At 39.3% G+C, this 16252-nt stretch overlaps 1 protein-coding gene and 1 pseudogene across 1 annotated transcript in view; both read right to left on the bottom strand.

Moving 5' to 3' along the window:
• Window positions 1–639, bottom strand: part of fam131ab (family with sequence similarity 131 member Ab) — a 27141-nt gene extending 26502 nt beyond the window's left edge. The window contains exon 1 of the mRNA XM_020586579.1: window positions 341–639. The gene's annotated coding sequence lies outside the window, so the exon portion shown is untranslated. The remainder of the gene's footprint in view (window positions 1–340) is intronic.
• The window catches only part of LOC109951595 (intestinal-type alkaline phosphatase-like), a 17026-nt pseudogene continuing 1139 nt past the window's right edge, over window positions 366–16252 (bottom strand).

The following is a 16252-nucleotide window of genomic DNA, read 5'->3' as shown; positions in this document are numbered from 1 at the left end:
GTTCCAGATTAACGCTTCCGTTTGCCCCAGATACCCGTAGAAAGGACCCATGAAATATTTTACCCGGCCTTGGGTCTACAGACCACAATAAATATCAACCAGTATACTTAAGAACAGGCACCCCATAAAATGTTGGTATAAAAGTGACCATATGTCAGTCTAGTTTTCAAAATGTTTTGTGTGCTTTACGACCAAACTCCTGTTCAGGACCCCGGCAACAGACACAGATATTAGTCACACTAACTATCAACGGAATGTTGGACAACAAAACCAAAAAGTGAGGCTTCTTACGCTGGACAGACAAGCTGCATGCATAAATTCTCAGAACAACCGGAGTTACCTCCACAAGCCGGTGTCTGTGTCCTCTAGTCGGCTCCGGAAAACGGCTGTGCGTTAATGGATGAAGGTGAAGACTGGTCCGGGTCCGGGTCCGGGTCCGGTTCTACAGAAGGAGGAAGCGAAATGATGGGCTTTTCATTACCAGGAGCTGCAAACTTAAAACCATTAACCACAGTTATAACTCCCGAAGCCTCTTTCTGTGGCGATGGATTACGCGCCGTAATGTTTGAGAAGAGAGCACACCTGTTGGTGCACGGTAAAGTGGGCGTGTCTGTCCTTAAAGGTACCGATTGGCACATTGTCTCTGGTTAGCATTAAATCCCAAAACTTGGGAGTGAATTCTGATGGAAGTGGTTTTCTCTTACGTTTCCCCTTCCCCCCTTCCTAATTAGGAAATACACATATATGCTTCTTTTTATTTCTTTTTTGCCAAGAGTTATCTGCGAAGAATGATACCACTAGGTCCTGTTTTGTCTGGACAGCCAGCCTCTGTCCAAAGTTAATGGGGAAAAAAGTTCCTTCTACCTCCAAAACTCACCAAGTAACACATGGTGGTGCTGGTGGTAGCGTCATAGCCTGTTCACCATTTAGTTCATAGTCTCAATGATTGATTCTTGATTTTGGAAACAGTATTCAATATAAAATAAATAAATCTTTGAAATGAATTTGTTGTTTTGGAACTTTCAAATACATCTGTTAGCCTTCTTCAACAGATGGAGTTGCCCATTTCTCATGGAAATGGTTTGTTTGGGAACCTTTGTCATAACAAGACAGATGATTTCACCCTCAGATCACACACTAACACCTAAATCATCTTCATGCCAACTGAGAAACTCAGCTGGCTGAAGGAGGTCATGAGATGTGGTCAAAAGCATCAAAGCTTACTTTACTTTGCCTGGGCAGTTGTATGTTTTGGCTGATTTAACAAATTGATGAATATTATCTAATAATCCTACTGTCAGATATAGAGGATGCATTTGCCAATGAAGTAATGACATGAATAAACAACATTTCTTGTGCATCTCCTCTCACAATGTCGAGCCTCATGCCACCATATGATCTATAAATGAATCTTGACTGAATGTTTGTAAAAGGTGAGGGCAGACCCATTATCTGAAACTAAAATGATGCCCCCCAGCCAGTCTAAATGAGTACAAGGAGAGTCAAAATCAGGTTTAATAAACGCCACATCCCAACAGATGTCCAAAATAATTACCACAATCTGTCACCGAAAGATAAAAATAGGTGATCTTTAAATATTTTGCTTTATTAATGGATGGCTTTAGTAATGTCATTAGACCTATCCACCTCGAACCTCAATTAGCTCTGCGGATATTGGAAAAACGTGCCAAAGTAATGAAGAGTCATCATCACAGGTTAGAAATGATAGTTTTTATAAACTGAAATGTCCTTGGCTAACACAATATCAGAGAAAATTAGATAATCATACAAATTTGATGTGTCATATGCTGTATTTGAAGTATAAATAACAACATATGATGTCAAGCTCTTTGAGTGTGAAGATGAGTGAAATTAAGGCATAGAAGCACCAGGATGAACATTTTTATTTTAGAAAATTAGGAATCCTTCTGTCTTAAAAACATACACTTGTTGCTTGGCAAATTTGAATTTTTCAGATGAACTGAAGGATTAAGTACTTTGCTGGTTTCTTCGACATCTCCTGCTAAATAAACCATTTAACAACCTATTAGATTAGATGAATAATGATTTGTTACAGACTGTTTAAGCAGTGTTGTGAGTAAAAAGAAGAAATACACAGTATGTCTTACTGGTGTTAACATTAATGATGAGCGGGCGCTTACCACTGGTGACTTTGTGTCTGGTTCAGCTGCCATACGTTAGTGTGGTGTAAGGCAGCATGTCTGAAGCCCACAGTGGACATTTACCTGGAAAATACAAATAAACTATGAAAGATTATCTTTGAGTTATCATTTTCACCTTTGTTTTACTTTCCTCTGCCTCAAAGTGTTAAACACATTTACACACACGCTCGTAAAAAGAGGGGTCTTTGGATTCCTGGGGGGCTGCAGGAGACTATCTCAGTGTTTCTCTCCAGATGAGCCATTAGCCTGGCAAGTCTCTCCGCTGATGAAGAGCTCAGAGTTCCACAAGCACATTAATCACTGCTGCACCCCTGGGAAGAGGAGGAGGAGGTGGGTAAAAGGAGGATAAGACAGGAAATAGAGTAGAAAGCTGGGGAAACAGGAGGTAATGCAAATACTCAATCAATGGCTTTTGGAGGCTGATAGTGATATATTTGTAGGGAGGATCTCTAAGTATCACTGTTATTCCTGAGAGTTTACTAAACATTTAAGTTGATTAGCAGCTGTAGATGAGTGACTGCCACACAAATTCATAGGGTTGATTAACAAAGAAAATAGATCAGTTTTACCTTTCCTCAAACAGTATCACAGTCACACAGATTTGAGTTTTATTTGTAAAGCTTTTGATATGCTTCATCCATTACTTCACAACAATAAGGGTGAAGGTTTTTATGTAGTCAGTCCCTGTGTTGATACTATTTATGATTTTCCTGTACTAGCTGGTCAGTACCTACCTCTCTATATAGTGCATTTTATTGTTTGTGGTGGAATGTGCCAGTTTCATAAAAGATTCAGGTAAAGGTTCATGGATTCAATCCAGTGTTACTGTTTGTAATTTGCAGATATCAGTATCATTATCTACTGCTCCGTCTCTTACCGCCATAACAGAGCTGTATTACATAGCGTGTGTTACTACTAATGCTAACTCAAGTCCTACTGCTGCTGCTAAAAAACATTCAATTGGCAAAACATGGGGTTGTTTGTATTGTGGAGAATAACAATTGTTCATCAGTCATTTGCATCTACAAAAAAACAGTGATAATTTTCTGTATTTAAATGACAATGGATCATTTTAAAATACTGCAGGGAGTGATGAAACAAGCAGCAGCTGTTAGATGAAGAGCTGTAGGCGACAGGCTGCACACCTCCAGCTCTTCAGTACACTACCAAGCTATGTTCAGAATGAAATCATGGAAAAGGCTAATTATTGATTATTATACCACATACATTTGTTTTACTGAACTGTAAACAGACACACCAGAGCTCTTCATGTGTATTTCTAACAAAGCAGGTCCTCATTAAATCGTGTTCCTTGCCCACAGAATTATACAGCCTAACATCAGCAACCACGAGCTAAGCAAAGCAGTCAGGATTGAAATGTGATGGATTGTAAATTCACCAGTAAAGTGTCTTTTCTGTCCCTGTTTCTCAAGATAATCATCAGCCCTCACTGTGAAGCATTTTCAGATGGATATCTCAAAATCTGGGCAAACCAGTAAATCAGTTTAAACCTCTGACATTATGCTGTGTCTCTCCATGAATATGTTAGGTTCATCTCAGGTTTTAAGCCTCCAGATAAAGAAGGTAGAACAGTGACTGACAGCACTAAGAGATTATAAGGAACAGAGGTAAAGAGCAAGTAGGACTGATAAAGAGATGCTCCAAAGGCAAAGGATTAACAGGCAAGAAAGATTGATAAAATGAGGAGAAATCAGAAAGAGAAATGTAACAGAGAGAGGTGTCGGAGTCAGTGGTCAGAGACAGGTAAGGAAGAGAGCGAGGGATTGAAATAGAAAGGTGAGGGAGAGAAATGTCAAGCCACTGGTGGCAGAGGCACACTGTAGCTGAGAGAAAGCTGACATGCACCAAGAGGCATTACCCACACACAACAAGCACAAAATGCCATCTTGTGTGTCTATTGTAGTGGGATATAAAACACCTGGAGGGGGGATGGATGAATGGAGCAAAGGACTGAGGAAAGAAATAGGGAAAGGATTTTTCTTTTTCAGAGGAAGTCATGTGTGAAAAAGGACAGCAGATCTGAGCTCTGGACAATACTTTTAAAAGCATTTGTGAAGAGTGTCTCCATTTCACAGATTGTTCAGCAAAATTGAGGCAAGAACTACATTCAGAAAGTCAATGAACAATTACCCAGGATGCTCTGCCCTGGGTATCCATTGAAGGTAACAGGGTGGGAATGGTCAGCCATAACTATAGTCAGAGTTTTATGCTCCTTGGTGAGTTCAAGGTCCTTGGCAATGGTGTAGTCAGACGCAACCATCTCATGGAGAGCCATGTACGCGTGGCCAGCGTGGCGAACCTGGTCGATACCTGTCCACATGGATGGAGCAAAGGGTTAAAGATGATGACGGGCAAAGTAATGGCTTCTGGGACTGTTGGTACTTAAAGTGGAAGAGAGGACAACTAATGCATAAGTGTTAGATTTGTAAAGAAAATATTGTGACTCAGCCACTTGATCAAGGAGCTCATACAGACAGCACAGCTGCAGACGTCAGACAGTTTGCTTGTGAAAGCTTCGGTCTTGTCCTCACATACTTGGGACTTGACTTGGAATTTAGAAGACTCTAGTCTCAAATGATTTAACACTTGACTCAGACTTGTCTTGGATGACTAGAGACTAAAACTTTTCTTAAATGACTTGGCATGTGCTGCTGACTTGTGACCCATGACTTAAGACTTGATTCAGACTTGTCTCATATTACTTAAAACTTGACACGGACGTGAAACTTGATTTGGACTAGTTTTGACTTGGGGCTTGACATGGAATTGTCTCAAATGAATTGAAATTTGTCTCTGATTAGTTACAGACGACTAGGGACTTGATTCTAACTTGTCTAAAATGACGTCAGGTTTGACTTGGACTTAAACTGTGACCTGATGTGGATTTGGCTTGGATGATCTGAGACTTGACTAGAAACCTGACTCAGACTTGTGCCAGGTGACTAGAGCCCATAACATTTGGGAACTTTGCAGCCAGGTCAGGATCTGCAGGAGAACAATCAGCTAGTGTGCTGTGGTGTGTGAGATAATGTAGCGTGTCTTCTATAAGTAGTTGTTTGTGTTTCATCTACCTCATATGGGGAAGAGAAAGTTGAATTAGAGCTGGACTGAAAACAGCAGCGGTCAGTGCTGAAGCCTGTTAAACAGATAACAGATTTTAAGGCACCTTGTGCAAGAAATTAGTATCTTTGTTGTATGAAAGCACAGGAGTCACATGGGAGGTCAGAACAACAGAAAACCAGGATTCTAAGAAAGGTCTTTAAAAGTTCTGAAAAGACCGGCAGAAACCCAGATGGAGTTCAAACTTGACTCTTGACTTTCTTGTGTTGTTTTATGTGAGAGTGAACTCTGACTTGTCTCAAATGAGTTTTGACTTGATTTGGATGCTGCTATAAATTGAGTATTTATTCTAAAAGAAAATTCAGAAAACCCCTGATAAAGTGTGATGGGACTGACTTTACAGTATCAGAAAACACACATGTAAAGCTTAAAGGTGATGCTTATCTATACAGTAGATAAAACTAAAATCCAAAGCAGAGGCTTTGGGGTCAATTAAAAATGCTATACATTGTCTTGGTCTGAACAATATCTCTTACAATAAAACATAAATTGGGGAAAGACATCCCTCTCCAGCAGACAATCAAAGTTGAATTTTAGATCAACCCACTTGCTGGGAGATCTAGCTGATATAAACTTTTTTTTTTTTTTTACGTCAGTAAATTCTTCCCGCTCCTGCCTTCTCTACTAGCTATATTGGAAAGTGAAGAAGGCTGCAAATAATGAGCTGTGGTCTCGGTGAGCTATCAGTGACTGGGGCACCATATGCCTACTTCTATTTATACATTTGCCTGTTAGTTTAAAGTCATTGTGGAGACACAGAGTCACTGTGAAGACCATGGAGTCCCCAGGCAGCTGCCTTAGATTAAAGGAGAAATAGATGAGGAGGCCAGGAGGCAGCCGTGTGGAACAGGAACACATCATCCAACCACACACACTGCAGCAATTTCATTGAGCTGTATGCACAATGTCGAGTCACCGGATCCACTCTTCTCTAACACGTCGTGGTCTGGAGGTTGTTGCTTGCAGGTACCACAAGGGTCACCTCAAACTAACCCAATATCACTAATTATACAGATGTAAATACTTACGGGGTTTTAGTAAACCGCAGTACTGTAACGTAGTCATTTATATGTGTGATTGCTATATGATCAGTGATTCAAATGTTCTGCCTGGACTAATCACATTTGGTCCCTATTATGAGCAGAACCTTCACCTCTGGGTTTTCATTTTCCAAAAGCTGAACAGCAGAATAATTGATGAGTATATGGGTTGATGAAACACTTGTTCTCACCTTCCACTAGCAGGAAGAAGCCTTAGGGTTTTTCTGGAGGATGCGGATGGCCTTTTGTGTGGTCTCGGCAATGGGTGGATCCATCCACGGATCTCTCTCCACCTCAAAGCGAAGATCATGGAGGGAGAGATAGATGAACCAAATAAAGAAGAGCCAAAGCTTTGTGTTTAAAAACACACTGTCGGTTTTATCAGCCTACAGTGGAGGTACAGAAGAAAGGAAAATCTCATCCTCCTACCATTTCTATTTTCAGCACACCAGAAGTGATAAACCACAGCACGAGGGAAAAAGCATGATGACTCTACTAGCTGACGAACATATTGGAGCAATTATCTGCTAAAGAGTCTTATATTTTTCTCAGACATTGTTGGAGACCAGAAACAGAGATACAAGGTACTGGTCTTAGGTTTGTCAGATGGAAACAAACCCAATTTGAACTAATTGTTCATGCTTGTGCTAATTTTGCTCCACATCTGCTAGATGTGTAAATAAGAAACTGTCTGCTAGAACATTTGATGTAACAACTATATAAAATGATGTTAATGTTGATCCACTGCCACAAAAAGCTAAACAAAACAAACAAAAGAAAATCAAATAATGCAGCTCTACATAAAACCCAAAGTTGAGCCTTTGGGTTAAAGTAAAAATGTTATGTTTCTCTTAATACTGCTAGAAAAGAGAGGACCGCTTATTTCATATATAAGCAGATCTGAAGATATCGCTTGGAATAAAACATAAATTGGGAAAGACATCTCACCCTCTCAGGCAGAGAATCAAAGCTTGAATTTTAGATCAACCCACCTACTGGGAGGTCTAGCTGGTACAACCATTTTTCATACTTTAGTAGCTTCTTCCCGCTCCTGTCCTCTCCAATAGCTATATGGGACAGTGAAGCGGACTGCAGGTAATAAGCTGTGGTCTCGGCGAGCTGTCGGTGATTGGGTGCACTATATGCCTGCTGCTGTTTATCTTCTCCACACCAACACACACACCAAGAAAAAGGCACAGAGTTAACTGACATGATACATCCAGGGACTGAGCAGCTAAAAAGACTCATCTGGAAAGAAGTTGCACTCTGACTTGGAACACATACAATTGCTATTGTGCAGTATTGATGTAATGAACACAAGTTATATTACACGTTAATACTGTTCAAAGGTGTATTTAACCTCTAGAGTCCCTGCGTCCTCATATGAGGACCGCACAGCTTGGGTTTCCAAAGCTCAGGACTCTAGAGGTTAAAGAGGTTAAGAGATGATCAGCTCCCAACGTCATTAACATATACTATCACTGGATATGAATCATAATGTGAAAGTAACAGCTGAATGTTGTCATCATGTCTGGTTACAGTAGACAGACTGAAGATTATTGCACCTTGAAAACGCTATGTAGGTCATGCAGTAGTTGAGGTAAAGCATGAGTAGTGTATTCAAGGATGATGTCTCAAGGTGAAATGAGGACACTGTTGAATTAACTGACACTACAGGCCTATTTGTCGTTTTCTCTTCAAGAGTCTGCAAGAACATTCTGCCTTCACACACTCATCTGCTGGAAGGAAAACCATAATGTGGTAAAAGAATGCACACATAGCGGGCTACCTGTGTAACACACAGGAGGCACACATTCACACACCGAGTGGGAGGAAGACAGAGGAAATCACTGCCTGTTGTGAGACACTGGATGAGCGAGTCTTTGCTGCATGAATCACATTCTGACATATATTGTCCAGATACTGGGACTGTTTTCATTTACAACCTGTGGATTGGTGTCAAACATAAAAAAAAAAAAATCTAAATAGTGACATTGTCAAGTTAACCGTGATACACACAGATCAATATAACATACAAATCAAACATGGGGAATATGCTTTTTAACTCTATAAGTAACTGTCAAACATGGGGTAATGAATTTGAATACAAATATTGTACTTATGCGTTATTGTTATATGTTCTTTTTTTTATTGCTGCACCAACTGGAGGTCACTCTAAAATTTTGTTGTGTGTGTTACAATGACAATAAAGGATTATCTTATCTTATTGTTGAAAATGTGGTAATAATTTGGGGATAACAAAATAGAAAAAAGAAAAGCTAACAAGCATAGTTCAACCACTTATTTTCACTGAATTTTCAGAAAATTGGCTAAAGACAATGAGAATTAATTAGAGTTGGAGCTAAATCTCCATTCTGTATTGTATGATACATCTAATATCAAATGAGAAAATGTGTTTCATTGTGACGTCAGTCGCTGATATTGAAATAGTATTGACATTATTAATATTAAATATCATGAGAGAATCTTATAAACTTGCAGTATAAAGTTTAAAGAGAGTTAAAAACTCTTATCAACCTAAAATGTCTAATGCAACTGTCTGCATTAGAACCGAGGCCAGTGTTTCTTTTCTTTGTAATGCATCTCCACTAAAAAGAACGACCACACAACAACAAGCTAATGGGGTTTTAACATCAAACTCAGGGTGGGGCTGAAGGCTGAAGGGCAAAATGAAACGCTTGAACACTAGATGGCAGCAAAAGAAGTGCCGTTACTCTGGGTTAGTCTTTGATGCATCAGCCTTAATCCTTATATAATTTTGAAATACTGCTTTTATGTGTTGTCAGATGTCATTTCACATCTTTACAGCTGCTTTCGATTACCCATTATTTTGTTGTTGTTGAACCTGTCTTTTGTCTGAGACTCCTCCCTGAAGCTGTTGCTATAAATAAAGCTGCTTTCTCAGTCACAAGTGTTGCCTGTCCCAATTTTCAGTCTCTGTCACTCATCAACAAGGTTGTGACCATCTTTTCTTTTGCCCCCAAAGAAAAAGATCCGTGGGATATTCTGGGTCTTTGGTGCCTTTAGGGGTCATGTACTTTCTACCACCACCAGTAGTCACCTGGAAACACACGTGAGGGGACAAACAAACATATTAACATTCAGTTTTTCAGCTTAATGCCCCTAAAAACAAAATATAATCTTCAAACGCTAACATCAGAAAGATCTGAGTGTTGGAAATCGATGTCTGTGTTTGTGAGGAGCTGAGAGGTGATGTCAGCATAGCTGTCCTGTTTGGCAGCATCAGGCATGTCAGCATCACTGTACCACTTCCCACTGGCACGGTGGGCACAGGTGGTTGCTGGAGAGCCATGTTGTACCTGTGTCGTTGTTATAATGCAAACAGACTTGCCTACAAGAATGATTTGTTTCATGCTTGGCGTACAGTAGATGTAAATGTGCAGAATACCAGGCTAAAAGAATGGAAGCTAAAAAGACTCAGTGATTCACTCAATCTCCTGTGGATTCTGTGCTGTGTTATGGTTATGTTGTAGTATGGAATAGTAAATGTACTTATTGCCCTTTTAACCAACTTCTTGTCCAACATTGCTCTTTAAATCCCCTTGAACACCCCAGTGGGTGTATTTTAACTCACCGTGACAGATGCACACCAAGGACTGAGATGAAAAGGCTGGAAGACAGATACAGGCCGCACCAATTTTCACTAAGACTATCTCATCTTCCTACAAACATCTCTTAGTTTATAATTTGAAAGATGCTATAATAACAATAAAAATGTACACACATACAGTAAGGCTTACAGAAATTAGAAAAACATTTTCTCTGTGAACATGCAGGCCTCACGAATTCAGACCCAGAACTTTCATATTGTTAGGAGACAGTGCTAACCACTGCACCACCATGTTGTAGTTAAAAAAGTAATATTTGCTTCTCAGAAGGTTTTATTTCAGTAGTTTAATTCATGAGAAAAAAAAACAAAGATTTAAGAAAGGACAAACAATAGACATGATTTTGTGTAGCCAATACGTTTCTACATTCCTGTCTTATGACACCTCAGATGTACTTTGTGATCCCTGTAGAGGCCCTGCCCCTCAGTTTGGGAAACACCGGTTTAAATGTTCTTTTTCATGTAGAACATCACACAGGCTTCTCTTGTGGTTATAGACCAAAAATAACTTCCTTGTACTATGTAACGCACACACATTCACACACCTGGTGTTGCTCTGCAAGGCTATGGAAGGGTCAGGGCCACAGCCAAGCTGTGTGTCTGTTACAAGATATTTATTGCCTCTGATAACAGTGGAACATGACAAGGGTCAAGGTGCTTTGCTGTGCAGCGCATTATCCTGTAGTGCAGCCTGTGGCTGCAGGCTGCAGTCGCTCCCAGCTCCCTGGTGGCTCTGTAATCCTTCTGTGACAGGGCACTGCAGCTCCCAGCAGGGCACTCAGCTGTAAAATCAGGTTTTGCTGAGGCTCTACAAGACCCGAGGGATTTTCTTTTGTCAGGAGCCAGAACTAAAGTGTGACAAAGCAGGTCTGTGTCAGGTATCTGCCTGCTACTCTACATGAAGTCACAAAATCCAATTTGTTGCTGTTTAAAGACATCCTGCCCTATTGCCCCTCCAGGACCGTCTGTGCAGAAACGAGCTGTATTTATTCATATGAATCTATGTACATTAACAGTTGTTGTCTGTCGATCATTTTCAGCAGGTTTTATAGGTTTGGCATTTACAGTCAGTTAATAAATTAGACACATCCTTTAATAATATTGTGTTGTGTAATTTTATCATGATGTTGTTGGCTGACATTCGTCTTCTATAAGCTTGTGGTATCTTCTCGTCTTTACTTTAGTTTAAGGTATTTTCTTACATTTGTGACCAGTTGGTACGACTGCTATATATGAAGCACACTGGTGACGTTTTTCCATCATTGCCTTGTTTATTTGTTCTTGGTTTTTGTGTGTTAAACAGTCAGTAAAGGGATGAAGAATCCATCCCAGCAATGTAACTTTCAGTCAAGTCGACAGGTACAGTAGCGGTTTATAGGCTCAGCTTTTTGTCGTTCAATAAAATGCTGATTTTCTTTTCTGCAAGCTGACCAACAACCTACACGGTTTCCTCGGTCTCAATCACATTTGACATTTTTTTGTGGAAAGTTTTTCTGTTGCTAGTTTTTCTGGTTCTGGCACAGGGCGATAGCTTGTTCATTCTTAAACTCGTTCACTCTGGCTCAAAAGATTTTGTCCTGTATTAGACTTACCACTGTCTTTGGCCCACTTCGGAATGAAAGTGACCTTGTTGCCCTTCTGATTCAGCAGACTCAAGCTGCTGCACTGTGAGGGTGTTGAGGTTGGTTTTCACTCCACCCAGATATGCTGTGGCTGCACTGTCTGAAATCTGGAAGTTCACACTGTAGGTCTGCACAACAGAGACACACACACACACACACACACACACAGATGAGCTTGAGTGAAAGACATGGGTGCACGTAAACTCTTGCAGGAAAAAAATAATCACAAAAAAGAAAAATAGAATACAATAAGAAATTAACAAATGAGGCATTAAGTCTTACATAAGCAACAACAACAGCAGGGTAATCTATCAAGTAAATGGAGCCAGAACAATGAGTTGTGAATTTATCTTTTTAATATCTGCATACATTTTTAATAACAGCCCAATTTCTGTAAACAGCTCTTTGACTTTTAATTTGTACACATGAATTATTTTCTAATGTATGATTGGCTCTTTTCGTTGTCATCTTGTTTTGAAAGTGTGTTTTATCCTTTTAAACTTTTGGACAAACTCTTACTGAAAGACTCCAGTGACAGCATGCAGGGTGTGTAGAACAATAGCAGGAGGGTGAACTGAGAGAAATAATGTGACTACAGTTACATGGACTTACATATATGTAGTATATAATATTGTAAAATTTAAAAGACTTCTTGTAGACTTCAACAGGAAAAATATGATTTATGTCTGTTGTGGCTAAACATACTGAGCTATACACTGTAAAGCACAAATACTAAATGTAGTGTACCTCTGTGCAGAGGAACTGCTGGTATCCTAAGGCTACATACAGTTTACATATGTGTAGTTTGATATGATATGCATGAAACTACTCCTCTCACACAGCAAATGTGGAACCGTAGAGTTGATCACATCCATATTTAACATTTCATTTAGGTGTCTAAGGATAGTGGGCGTTAAATGGTCAGAGACTGTATTTTATGAAGGACCTTAATAAATTGGATGTCCCTTTTTACCCCCAAATGACTTATTACAGAATTTGTAAAAGTGGTCCATGCTTGGTTTGCATAGTCTAACAGTCCACTGTTGGTAAAGTAGGAATTTGTGTGTGTGATTTCTAAATCCTAAATGGACTGTATCTGACAGATGATGCAGTGGGGGGACACAGTTATGTAAGCGAGTCCACTGGGCCTGAGCTGAATGGCACAAAGAGCCATTTATTTTAAAATGAATACATTAGCAACAAAATATTTGTATCAGCTGTCATGTTTTGTTTGATTGCTTGTCCAGAATTTCCCTCTGAGACAGAGAAAACAAGATAAGATGGCAACTGATAGAAAAACGTGTTTTACTTGTTATTCAACAGATGCATGTGTCACACCTCTAATGGGACATTTATCGGCATTAATGTGATCACCTTATGTTCCCAATGAGTTCTCTGATTAGCCTTGCAAATGTGGACAGATCGCTGATGACAAGGACTGTGGTAACTTGGTATTATGCAAAATAGGCTAAAAAAAAAAAACAAATATTCAGGCAATGAGAGTAGATCACATAGAATATATTCTGTCTCAGCACAGTAAATAGAAGCAGGCAGAAGAAATGAAAAGGGGTTCACAGGTGCCCCGGACAGCCGAGTGGTTTTGGCAGGCGACCATGTAGAGATACACAGTGTCCACAATATCTGTAGTTCAAGTATGGCCATGGACCTCTGTCTGTCCCTCCTCTCTCCCTCTCTATCTGTACTGTGCTACCAAAAATAAAGGCTAAAAAGTCCAAAAATATATATATAAAAAAAGGATTCACTAGGCAGTATGTGTGGTTTCTCAGGCATGAAGAAAAAGGAAGAGAATGTGGAAGCCAAAAAAACCAAGTACGAGGTCCAGAGAGAGAAGCCGAAGTTATGAATAAGGTATCAAAGTAGAAAAATGTGTCTCATCATCAAAGCAGTCGATGTCTGTGTGGCCTCATATTTTATTAAAATATCATTGTGGACGTGTTTCAGCGAGAGGCCTTCCTCAAAGACCAAGAATGAGTTTGTGCAGCTACAATTAAGTCAAAGGATATTAGGGAATCAAGTGGATTCAACCTCTGGGGTAAATGAATACCTGTACAAAATTTATTGGCAATCCATCCCCAATAGCTGTGGAGACAGTTCAGTCCACTCTCAATTTGCTGCCCAGAGCAACAGGTCCATGTATGTTTATGTTATATGAAGGAAAACAGTCCATGTTACATCAGACCTTTGCTCAGGAGAGAGGTGTTTGATGATGATGTGTGTGATGTTGCAGTTTTTAATTGTGTGTTTTAACTCCAGGCACAACCTTTTCATAAACCTAGCCACAAAGTTTTCCTGCGTCAAGCCGAGGTGTTTACATGCTTTGTGAGGTACCTTAGGCATTTTCATGAGATGCCAAACCACACAAATGCATAATTTCATTTATAAAAACAGCTAATATAGGTAGTAATTTCTTGAATTAAATTTCTATGCTTTGATCCAGAGCCACCATCAGGTGTAAGGGCACTAAAATAATTGCTGAAATAAACCAAGATGAAGGAAAGAGGAATGTAATGAAAACGGATGAAGGGACAGATAGAGTAATAATCTGTTTCAGAAAGACTAACTTCAATTTTAAAACTTTCATTGTAGAATAGTCTTCTCTATTAAATTGAACCCAGTTGTAAAGCATTATTGTGTTTTCCAATTATAGATGTTCATTTAGCACATCAAACGATTGTGAGGAAGCAGTTATCTCTGTTTTGGAATATGTGAGCAGTGAATATCACATTAAAGCTCTGGTTTTCTTTTGTTAATTTTCAATATGAGGAACACCTTTTTTATTTCAAAACAACACAAAGGGTAAGGATAAATTATCCCCCTGTTTAAGAAGAGCATAGTGGTAAAATATTATTACACCTGTAGTACACACAAAACTCAAGACACCCACACAAGCATGCATGTAATCATTAGTTTGAGCATGTGTATAAAAGATTTGTACTTATAAAAACATTTATGAATGTGTGAATAACATATGCAAGCAATTTATGTTACACAAAGAAACTGTGAAAATAATTAAAGGCCACAAATTATGCTAATTTTCAAGGTTATATTGTTATTTAAAGGTTCTACTAGAAAATGGTTACACCTTTGTAAATTCATATAGTTCATTAGTTTCCTCAGAGTGCCAGTAGTGCCATACCCTCTTTTCACACTCTGTTTTAGCTCCTGGCCCCCCTACCTGAAAGCCCAATCTGCTCTGAACAGGAGCTGCCTACCAACGCCAAGCCATGTTTCTGGATTCTGGACACCTCTGGTCTTTGGCGTTAACTTTGCTAACATGCCTATTTCTGAGGTTCATAGTGCATTAAGTAATTTGGATACTAGAAAAGCAGCTGGGCTTGATGGACTGGATCATTTTTTCCTAAAATTGGCTGCAGACTATATAGCTGAACCACTGTCTTATGTTTTTAACTTAAGTCTTAGTAGTAACGAAATTCCATTGTTTTGGAAATCAGCTTTTCTTCTTCCCCTTTTAAAGGAAGGTGATCCGTCGGAAGTTAATAATTATAGGCCAATTTCTAAACTGTGTGTTTTAGCGAAAATCCTAGAAAAAATAGTGAGTGACCAACTTAAGGGGTTTTTAGAATCAAATCACATATTGTCCCCATTTCAATCTGGTTTTAGAAAACAGCACAGTACTGTTACTGCCACATTAAAAATTTTAAATGATGTGTTACAGGCATTGGATTGTAAAAAACATTGTGTAGCTTTATTTATTGACCTCTCTAAGGCTTTTGATACTGTGGATCATGTATTACTGATTATTAAGGATTGGTTTGTCAGAGGGAGTGATCCCTTGGTTTAGGAATTATCTTTCAAATAGGAGGCAAGTTGTCCAATTGGGAGGTTCTTCCTCGTCTTTTTTAGAAATATTAAAAGGGGTGCCACAAGGCTCGGTCCTTGGACCAATTTTATTTTCTGTTTATATTAACAATGTGTGCGACAATCTTACAAATGCTATGTATCACTTTTATGCGGATGACACAGTAATTTATTGTTGTTCTTCTACACTTGCCCAGGCGGCAAAATGCTTACAACATGCATTTGACATTGTTCAGTTTCGCCTACGGTCACTGAAGTTGGTCTTAAATCCCAAGAAATCTAAGGTTATGGTATTTTTGCATTCACAGGAGCTATCAACAAATACTCTGTCAATAACAACAGATCGGGGAGTGTTGATTGAGCTGGTTTCTAGCTATAATTACTTAGGTTTTTTACTTGATTGTTAGTTGTCTTTTAAAACCCGCATTGCTAATGTGGTTCAAAAATTACGGGTGAAGATTGGATTCTTTTATCGTAATAAATCCTGCTTTTCCTTGCAAGCACGCAAATATTTAATATCAGCGACCTTTCTTCCCCTGTTGGATTATGGTGATGTACTGTATATGAATGCCTCAGCTAGATGTCTCCATTCTTTAAATGTGGTTTACCACAGTGCCTTGAGGTTTGTGACGGGTTGTAGTCGACTAACGCACCATTGCGACCTGTATGTTAAAGCACAGTGGTCGTCTCTGAGCATGCGAAGACATGTTCATTGGATGGTGCTAGTGTACAAGGCTTTGGTAGGCCTAGCTCCGGCATACTTATGCTCTCTTTTAC

This window comes from Monopterus albus, unplaced genomic scaffold (genome assembly GCF_001952655.1).
Source record: "Monopterus albus unplaced genomic scaffold, M_albus_1.0 scaffold8.1, whole genome shotgun sequence".
NCBI classification, from domain to species: domain Eukaryota; kingdom Metazoa; phylum Chordata; class Actinopteri; order Synbranchiformes; family Synbranchidae; genus Monopterus; species Monopterus albus.
The sequence above is the reverse complement of the archived record's forward strand: the minus strand, read 5'-3'. Positions and strand labels throughout refer to the sequence as shown.